The sequence below is a fragment of the Cupressus sempervirens genome, chromosome 3 (genome assembly GCF_028749045.1).
Source record: "Cupressus sempervirens isolate cs-2001-9-10 chromosome 3, ASM2874904v1, whole genome shotgun sequence".
Taxonomy (NCBI): domain Eukaryota; kingdom Viridiplantae; phylum Streptophyta; class Pinopsida; order Cupressales; family Cupressaceae; genus Cupressus; species Cupressus sempervirens.
In genome coordinates this window covers 668,569,651-668,580,587 of record NC_143120.1, presented here as the reverse complement: position 1 = coordinate 668,580,587, position 10,937 = coordinate 668,569,651, and the positions used below count along the sequence as shown (strand labels likewise).

At 31.9% G+C, this 10,937-nt stretch overlaps 1 pseudogene; it reads left to right on the top strand.

The window, feature by feature from the left end:
* The first annotated feature begins 8,324 nt into the window (after nt 1-8,324).
* On the top strand, nt 8,325-9,168 carry LOC149568484 (putative histone-arginine methyltransferase CARM1 pseudogene; annotated as a pseudogene).
* The last annotated feature ends 1,769 nt before the right edge of the window (nt 9,169-10,937 follow it).

The window sequence follows — 10,937 nt, the reverse complement described above, 5'->3', positions numbered from 1 at the left end:
ATATTTTTAAGGCGATTAATGCCAGATTTCTTTTTTTGAAATTGAAAATTACTCGTTCTAACTTGATTCATAAGTTTCATCCTTGTAGTTCCTTCTACAAAATTATTTCAAAGGTGCTCACACTCAGGCTATTGAATATCCTTCCTTTTATCATCTCTCATAAACAGAGCGGGTTTGTCTCTAATAGGCATATTCTTGATTTGATTTTCTCTATTCACGAAGTTATTCATTCCCTGGAGGCTTCTTTTAATGAGGGTTTGTTTTTGAAGTTGGATCTTACAAAGGATTATGAGAGAATGAATTAGCTATTTCTTGAAAAGTATTTATCAACTTTTGGTTTTAATATCAGGGCTCACCAACTTATCATATAGTTGGTTTGCACCACATCTCTATCTTCCATTATGAACATCTCTCCTTCATCTTTCTTCAAACCTTCCAAATGCCTAAGATAAGGAGATCCTATCTCCCATGTCTTGTTCATCATTTATCAAAATGTTTTGGCAGATTAATCTCTTAAATGGGGTTAAGCTTTCTTTGGCTAATATTACCTTCTCTCATCGATAATTCATTAATGATACAATTCTTATAGGGAACTCTACTATCAATGAGGCTAAAAACATGAAGGATTCCCTCAATTGTTATGGTAAAGCAATGTATCAATTAATAAATTGGGAGAGAAGTTCTCTATTCTTTAATTAACACCCTGATTGAAAGGCAGGGACACATTGCTAACATTATGGGATTCCATATTTCTAAGTTTCTTGTTACCTATCTTAGTCTCTCCCTTTTTTACAAGCCCCCTTAGTCTTTTCAGAGTGGTCTGGTTGGTAAATTCCATAAAATTATTGTTGGTTGAAGGGTGTTTTTTAAGGCAAGCAGGTAAGATTAAACTTCTTAAGTCCACTCTTCATAATTTACCTACTTATGCTTTGAGCCTCTTTGTTATTGCTTCTAAGTTTGTTGAGGTAATTGATAGGATTCAAAAGTTCTTGCTTTGGTTAGTTACTGAAGAGCATAAACATCTTCCTTTTATTTCTTAGGACAAAGTGTATTTGTTGAAGAAAGGACGAGGATTGGGCCTAAGAAAGATCAAGGTCTTCAAACAAGTTTTGGTTTCCAAGAAAGTTTGGAGAATATTTAAATATGCTAGTGAACAAAGAGACATTCTTAATGCCAAAGATATTTTTCAAAATCTACCCCTTCAAGATTTTATCTTATATCCCTAGATTCTAGATGGGTTGGCTATTTCAAACAAAATTTTGAAGGCTAGAGGGACAATGGATCTTTGCATCAAGTGGAAAGTTGGCAAAGGTACTTTGGTCAAACTTTAGGAAAATTAGTGAATGCCAAAAGGGAAAATAATTAACTTAGAGGACATGGCTATACCAAACGGGGCTTGTGAAGATAGATTTGCTATTTATGTGGTTGATTACTAGTTTGATAATGGTTGGGTGTCTTTGTTGGCTATTGTTGGAAACTACAATTGGAACAATTGTTATGTTGTCATTGATGTCAAATCTATTGGTGAGAAAGTTTTCTACCTGATCTAAGTGTCATATCTATTTGATTGATGAAGAGGATTTGAGAAGTTGTTCATAAAAAAATAATCTAGAGGAAAGGTCGAGTTATGAAAAGGAAACTACATATGGACACTTGATTAGTTGGACTTTGACAAGATAAATTGATTGTTTAAATCATGCTACAAGAAGAGAATCAAGTAATGATAAAAACCTAAAGATGTGATCAAATCCATAGGATTGACCAAGTAACATAGTAGAAGATTACAAATTTGAAGTATATGTCAAGTGATGCTAGTGTCAATTGAGCACCAGAACAAGTTCAAAAAAATTAGTGTTGACTAAGCATTAGGATTGACTTAGCGATAGTGTATGTGCTAAGAAAGAAGTTTAATAATGATAGAGTAACCCAGTGATGACAGAGTGTCAGAACTCAGTGTTGGTCGAGGAACAACATTTTAATAGTTTATGAGAAATTGTAATTTCTAGCCAACTAAATTGATTTCTTGGGATATGGAAAGTGTGTTGAAGATAAGGATCGATGAGTTGGATCATTTAATACCAGGAAAGGATTAGGTATTCAACCTAAATGATGGATTCCAAGAAAAGTTTCTAGAAAAGAAGAGATAAATATAATAGTGATTAGATTCATTGTATGATAAGATTTTAAGTTGATTAAATGTTTGTTTGTTCAATTGGTACATCTGGATCTTAGATAACTGATTCACACCCTAGTTATTATAAATATTCTAACAATTGGTATTAGAGCATTGGTTCTTACAAAGAGAAGTTTGAAGGTACTCAAAGCTAAATATCATGACATACAAAAGGGAGGTACCAAAGTTGAACACACAAAAATTTCATGCATGGAAAATGTTGATGAGGCTACATATAGCTAGTATTGGTGATGTTGCATTGGAGTTTCTAGATAATGCATATGTGAATATTAAAATAGTCCCTCTAACTTCTCAACAACTGAAAGAAAAGCAAGAACATAATCAGGCAATGTTGGAAATTTATTTAGCCCTAAGGTATGATGAGTTTGATGGCATAAAAGAATGCAATAATGCAAAAGAAATGTGGGATAAACTGAAGACCATATATGGAGAAGATGATAATGTCTTGAGAGCCATATCAAAAAGTTTGAGAGGAAAGTTTGATGAAATGAGAATGTTAGAAGGTGAGAACATAGTTTAGCACTACACAATAATCAAAGAGGTTTTCAATGTTATTAGAGGAGAAAATGGAAATAGTTAGGATGAAACAATAATAATCAAAGTATTAAGAACTCTACTTCATATTTATTCAATTAGGGTTTCTGCAATAAAAGAACTGAGATGTACTCCAGGTAATGACCTAACTCTAGAAGGTGTAATTGGTAGGCTTACTACTTTTGAGATGTCTAATTTTTATAATGAAATTAATGCTACTATTAAATATGTTTTTTAAATCACAACTAATTCTTGGCAAGAAAAAAAAAAAAAACACATGAAAAGTGATAGTGATACTTCTGATGATGGACTTGATGAACTTAAGGCATTGATAGCTAAGAGATTTGGAAGAGCCAAAGGAAAATACAAAGGTGAACTTCCCATTATTTGTTTTTCATGCCAAAAAGTTGGTCATATTGTTGTAAATTGTCCAAAAAGAGAAGACAAGGATGAAATAAAAGAAAGCAAGTATAATAGAAGAAGAGATGACGAAGACAACAAGAGGAGCAAGAATTATAAAGACAAAAGTAAGAAATCTTGTTATATTGTGAAATGTCCCTTTACTGATTTTGCATGGTATTTCCAGCTTCAAATTAGAACTTTAAAATCAAACAACCAAAATTACAAAGATCTGCCAATTTCCCAATAAAACCCAAATCGGGTAATGTCCAAATTAGTGCCAAAAAATTTCACAACTTCACAAATTATTAATAAATCTAAGAATGGACATTTTTATATAAATTTCATCAGAATAACAGCCTACAAAATGAAATTTCCAGATTTGTATAGCCTTTACACAACAACTCACAAATGTAGGACAAAACTATGCTCAATCGAGCTCTCGAAATTAACACACAAAGCCCAGAAACACCACAAAAACACTCATAAACTATCTCAGAAGTTTAATCATGACCCAACACATATATTCAGCTCTATTTTAACATCTTAAAGTCTGAAATACAGCAGCAACCCAAACTGATATGAAACACTCAACTGAAAACACCAAACTCAAACCAAAACAACCCCGAAAACCCACAAATCGGCACTATACAGCACAAAGGAAAACTCTGTATGAGCATGCACATGGAATGGATTCAAACTCCCATTCTTAGCCTTCCTGGAAACCTACAAACTCCCGTTCTTGGGTCTCCTTCTCCACAGGTTTGGCAGCCTCTGAAGAACAACAAGAAAATTAGCAAAATCCAGTTCTAGAATGAGCCCAAAATGCCTCCAAACCCCCTTAAAAGAGGACATAACCCTAACTCACGTCCAAGAGGGGTTAATAAAATATAATTTAATAATAATTTTTATTTATTAGTCCATTGGTTTCCAAAGATTAGCCCCTTTTTCCGAAACTTCACCTTTTTGGAGCCTGCCTGCCTTAGCAAAGTTTATTATTTTTTAATTATTTGAAAAGGGGACATGACATATTGTTGAAGAAGAAATTGAAACTGAATTTGAAAGTAATGATGAAGAAGTAGCCTATGCTACTATGAAATAATATTATGATGAAGATGAGAAAACTATATTAATTTCTTATGGGAACAAAAGTGATAGATGGATAATTGATAGTGGTCTCTCTAATCACATAACTGGTGATATAAGTAAATTTGAGAACATTGGACCATACAAAGGTAGTTGTGTTAAATTTGGCAATGATGTTCCATGTCTTGTGAAGGGTAAAGGATCAATTCAATTGACTGATAAAATTAAATGTGACAAAATTTATTAGGTTGAAGGATTTTACTATAATCTGTTGAGTGTTCCACTATTAAAAAAATTAGGGTATAGAGTTGAATTCCATCATAGAAAGGCCAAAATATTTGATGTTGATGGTAAACTAATTGGAAGTGGTGATCAAACAAGAGGTAACTTGTTCTATCTAGATTTATCTGATGAGATAGGTTTGTTTGTACAACATGAAGATATTTGGTTATGGCATAAAAGGTTGTGTCATGTAAATTTTGACAAATTGATTAGCATTAGAAAAATGAAAAGAGTAAGAGGATTTCCAAAACTAAAGAAACCTAACAATGCTATGTGTAAATAACGTCAACTAGGAAAAATGACAAAGTCTAGTGTCAAGAGAAAAACATATTCATCTAATGATATTTTGGAATTGGTTCATACTAATTTCTGTGGACCTATTGGTGTTTAAAGCTATTGTGGAGACTAGTATTTCATTATATTTGTTGATGATTACTTTATAATGATGACTGTGATGTTTCTTAAAAAATATTATGCTTTTCAGTTATTTAAATGGTATTTGGCTAGAGTTGAAAAGGAGGCAGGGAAGAGTCTAAAGTGCTTGAGATTTGACAGAGGTGGCAAATTCATTTCCAATAAATTTAACATATTATGCAATGACAGATGAATAAAAAGACAAATGTTAGCACCTAGGACCCCTCCTCATAATGGGATAGTTGAAAGAAGAAATAGATCAATCATGACCTATACTAGAACATTGACGATGGAGAAAAATGTGTCACATAAATACTAGAGAGAAGCTTTAAGTACAATTGTTTATACCTTGAACAAAGTACAAGTCAAGAAAGGTACACATATTACACCTTTTGAACTATGGTATGATTAAGCACCTAATGTGAAGTATTTCAAAGTCTTTGGAAGAAAATGCTGCACATTTAAAGATAATAGGAATGGAAAACTTGATGCTAAAAGTTAGGAAGGTATATTCCAAGGATATTCCACTAAGTGCAAAGCTTATAAGTGTTTGAACTCTAACACTAACAAAGTTGTGAAAAGTGCAACTGTGAAAGTTGATGAATATAGAGAGAGGAAGGAATTTGAATGTAAGACATGACATGAGACTATAGTTCATTCATATATGTGAATGATAGTGCTCCAAGTGCCCCACCTGAATAAGAAAATAAAGTTGTCGATCTACAACAAACTGGGAATGTCGAGTTGTATAATGGCCACTCCTAGTTTACTTTTTAGTTATTCTTGCTGAACTCCTTTAGGCTAGCTTTATGTTTATGCTTGATGATTAGCGACATTTTCTTTCCAGATTGTTGTATATGTTTTCATACTCAATTGATTATATGAGGAGTTACTTTGGTACTAGTTATTTCATGTATGCATGGTTATTCTTCAATGATGATTGTATAGAGTGATTCTAGTTATTTCATGATGATACTTAGATGGATTATTTATATGTGTTTTTATAGATACTTACCCCATACTTGCATGTTTATGGTGTACCTGTATGTTTTACTTTATGTATGATGTTTTTGACATTCTTGAGGGAGGGAGTCGTAGTCACCTCACTAGTACATAAACAACAATATGCAACTAAAAAAATCACTAAAAAATATATATATGTGATTAAACTTAGTCACATGACTACTAGTAGTTAATATCCAGTCATTTATAACACTACTAAATTTATTACTAAAATTTTTTAATCATTTATTTGATTGCTAATTTTGATCATTGATTTATTGGTATATTTAGTGATATATTATGTAATGTATTTAGTAATTAATTAAATAGTATATTTAATCGCGTGGCTAATCACATATTTAGTAGTTGATTTAAAAGTATATTTACTTATGTAGTTAGTCACACATTTACTAGTTGATTTAATTATGTGGTTAGTAACATATTAAGTAGTTGATTTAATCATGCGATAACACACACACACACACACAAACACACACACACACACACACACACACACACATTTAGTAGTTGATTTAATCATGTTGTTGGACACACATTTATTAGTTGATTCAATCATGTGGTTAGACATGCATTTAGTTGTTAATTTAGTAGTTGATTTTAATATAGATGTAGTTGTGTGGTTAGACATATTTATGAGTTGATTTAGTGACATTAAATAAGCCATGTGATAAATAATTTATTAATACCATAAATTTAATAATACAATATATCGTTGTCTTAAAATTTGAACTAAATGATAAAAGAAAATAAAAATAATACATACACGAACAAGCTACAACATGCTAGCACTAGAATTATATTGATACAAAATTATAATTATGATATACGAACAAAATCTACAATACAAAAACTTAAGGAAAACACACACACACACACACACACACACACACACACACACACACACACACACACACACACACACACACACACACACACACACACACACACACACACACACAACTTAATCAAAAAAATTCAAAGTTATCTAAAGAGTTTTGAACTCTTTTAAATACACCAACATCACTGAAATCCTTAAATTAAACATTCAAAATACAACATAAAAGGTAATTTTGTGAGAATAGATGTCTAGCAATGTCTACTACATGATAAATATGATTAACTGTGGTATTTTTTGCAAATGTTGTAGTGGCCTTCATGTGAAGGTCCCTATTTTCTCTTTTAGATGAGTAGCTCCATCTTCTTTGTTTGTATAAACAAGAGGAATGTCATTTGTGACTGTTATAATGTTCACATTTGCATCTCTTGTTCCTACCAAATTGATTCCATGAGCAGTAGATAGGGAATGGATCCTCCCAATTCCCACAACATCACCATCATATAGATCCAACACCCTAACTTTATCCCCTTCCTTGAATTTATAATCAATATATTTCTACGAAAAGAAAAGAAAATACATTAAGCTACATAGTTGATTATGAAAGTGTCAAGGATAAACACTACATTACCATACATGTGTACCTGACATATAAGGTTATTACAACATTGTTACACATTTGATCAGTAAAACAAAGATGTTATATGTCTGCATCTAATCAACAAAAGCAACAATGCATATAACAATAACAATACATATAATAGCTAAAAACAATTAATGTAACTCACCTCAAGTTTACAATGGCTACTACTATGAATATCATGCATGGACTCTTTATATTTAGCATAATCACTATCAACAATGTTGTCTCTTTTTTTTTTGTCTTCATGTGATTTCTCTACACGTGGTTTAGAAATCAAGTCAAGATAATGTATAAAGTCAAATAAAGAACACAAATTTTGAATAAAATTATTCCACAAGAACTATTATATTACGTGAACATCATTAGAAATACTTTTATGTTGGACGTTCTTATCGACCAATTCATCACGATCAACATCAATACCACCAACTCTATTCTACATGTAGTTGAAACATCAAGAAAAAATGGTCAAATATTTTGGAAAGGGATGAAACATCAAGATCTTTCAATAAAAAATCATAGAAAAGAAAGCATGGAGAAGCATGTTTGTCTCTTTACTTGATACAAAATCACAAAAAAGAAAACATCAGAGTCTATACAATCACAAGGGCAAACAATGAGCAAGAATGACATCACAAATAAAGAGCACTAATAAAGAGGACTATAATGCATCAAGATTATCATTGAAGTCACATATGAAGCATAATTTTATATCATTCAATTTTCAAAGAAATAACATAATATTATTCTACTTGAATTCACTTCATATGACACTCATAGAATGTTTGCTAGAATGTGTGCAGACTATAATTGTCCTTGTATTACATTGGAAAACATGCAAAGTACTTACAAACATTTAAGTGTAAACAAAAATGAAAAGAAAAGAAAGAAAAAAGATATTGACACACAAAATTATGCACATAGAGTCCTACTATGTTGTCATTATAGAAAAAAATTGTATTGATTTTTAGGGTCGTATTGTAGTTGAAGTGGGAGCTAGAAATGGAATTATGTCACTTTTTGGTGCTTAGGAAGGTGCAAAGCATGCCTATGTCATGGAAACATATAAGATGTGGTAGATTATGCATGAATATTTATGGTAGAAAATCCATCTCTAGGTCAGTGAATAACAATGATAAAGAGTAAAGTTGAAGAGATTGAGCTACCAGAGAAAATAGTTATATTAATAACAAAACCCAACAAGAAAGCTACTATAATGTTTACTTGACACCGTTGCATGGACCTACTTTTATGGCTATTTTCTCAGCCTATAGTGGATGCTTTTGACCCAAGAATGTTTATTGCTCTAGTTGAATATCAAGAAATAGTCTTCACCAAGATCAAGGATGAAGAACTATATGAATTGACATTTCCTTGAAATGTACTTAATCAATTGGTACTCAAATTCATGGCCTTGGATGTTGGGTTGATTTTCTTTTTAATGGAAGTCTTGTGCAAAAATGGCTTGCAAATGTGCTTTGTGAACCAAAAACACATTGGTTTTAGCTTCATTGTGTCTTGTCTTAGCCTTTCTATGTCTTGGATTGGTAGACTATTACTGGTTGGCTCTATATGGTTTCTCATAGTACTCATAAATATACTATGTATCTCACTATGTCAAAAAATATATGAGGTGTTGGTGGAGACTAAGGAGTTATACTGCAAACTTCTTTAAGAAAGCTTGATTTGAAGGAACCACATTATAGGATGTCATAGCCTCAAGTCTATACCTGGGCTCAAGATCAATCAGCTCAGTAGTTACTCTAGTAGTAGTAAGAATAATAAAATATAGAGTTTTAATAAGGTTTGACTATTGCAACAAAACTACAGAATTCTCCACTAGAGGTATCATAAACTCTATGGTGTACAATGGAATGCAATTGCTTAAATAGTGGAGCTTAGCAAGCAATTATAAGTTAGACTATCTAAAATTACAGGTCATTGTATTAGGCGGGTCCAAGTTCCAGCTGATGAAAATATTGTCATTGATGACAAAATTCTTCAAGATGATGATGTTGTTAGAATTTTTTATTATATATATGGTATACAAAGGATACATTACATATGCATTGATTGTGACCACAAGACCATAAGATATACACTAAGACTATAGAACTATTATTGAGATCCTATGTGCATATCAAGGCCAAAGATAAACAATAGAAAAGTTATGACAAAAAATAACTTATAGAGTAAGGATCAATGAGACAAGTACAGATTTATGACAATACACTCACGAATTTGAAGGCATGTGTATTTGATGGTCAATGGAGCAATTTCTTTTAATGGTGCTCAACTCATTTAACATTTGTGCTCAAAATAGTTTAAAAAATGAAAATGACAAATTAAATGCAATTATGAATTGAACTTGTCATTGTCTAATTTCTTCTTTGAGCTCTCATATACAACACATGTTGGCACATAATTTGGGACACTAAAGAAGCATATCAGAAATATGATTTTGCTATACAACTTCAAGCAAGTCAGGTTGTCTTTAGCTATTGCAAAAGACCTAAAAAGAACACATGAAGTGTGGCACAAAAAAAAAAACATGTAGTGTAGCCCTATGCATGCTAATATTATTAGCTAGCACATTGTACTTGGGTAAAAGAACAATGCTTTAGTATTTTTGGGTTTCTTGAATTTTCCTAGAATTCTATATTTAAGGTTATCATCATCTGGATATTTGCATTGGATTAGAGTAGAAGAAAGCTTTTGCATTCATTTCACTCTTGGAAGTGCCCTACAATTCAGCATTTGAGCATAAGCTGATTATTTTATTGATGGATTTGGATGAGGAGATGCCACCAATGGAAGAGAGAATTCATGCTTTCATAAAGTTTTTGGTGGAGCCTATCCTCTAGACATATGGCCATGTTGAAACTCCATCTCCTACTGCTCATTAAGCGGTTGCCAAACATGAATCAATGAGTGCAATTTGGAAATGCTTTCAAAGAATTTAGCTTATTGAATAAAAAATAACAAAGAAAAATAGTCAATTATATATGATGCATTGCATAAAGGAAGTTCCTCTTATTTCATTCACATATGTATAGGTTAATTGGGTTCTAATCGAGTTAGCTCTTTGCAATATAGAAGGCCCTTTGCTTGAAACTATATCTTGCAGTTATGAGGCATCAACAATTGTTTCTTATTTTCATCTAAGGTCATATGCTGAAGGTATCCATGGTTTCTTGCAATAGAAATCTTCAAGTAATAAGGATAGAACTTTAGAGATATTTGACACTATGAAGGATCAAACTTCAGATCATCAAAATAGCTAGGCACAATACAATAGATCTAACAAAACCAAGAACATTTGACACCAAATTTTTCATGTCTAAGTGATGAATTAGGAAAACTATAGCATATTTCATAGAGGATCCTATTGAGAAAGATATAGCATTTAAAAGAAAAAGCAAACAGGTTGTAGCTACAGTCAACCATACAAACAACACCCTTAAATATGGACCAATTTAAACCAAAGATGGAGAAGACACAAGGAAGGCTTTGGGGAAATTCTGAGA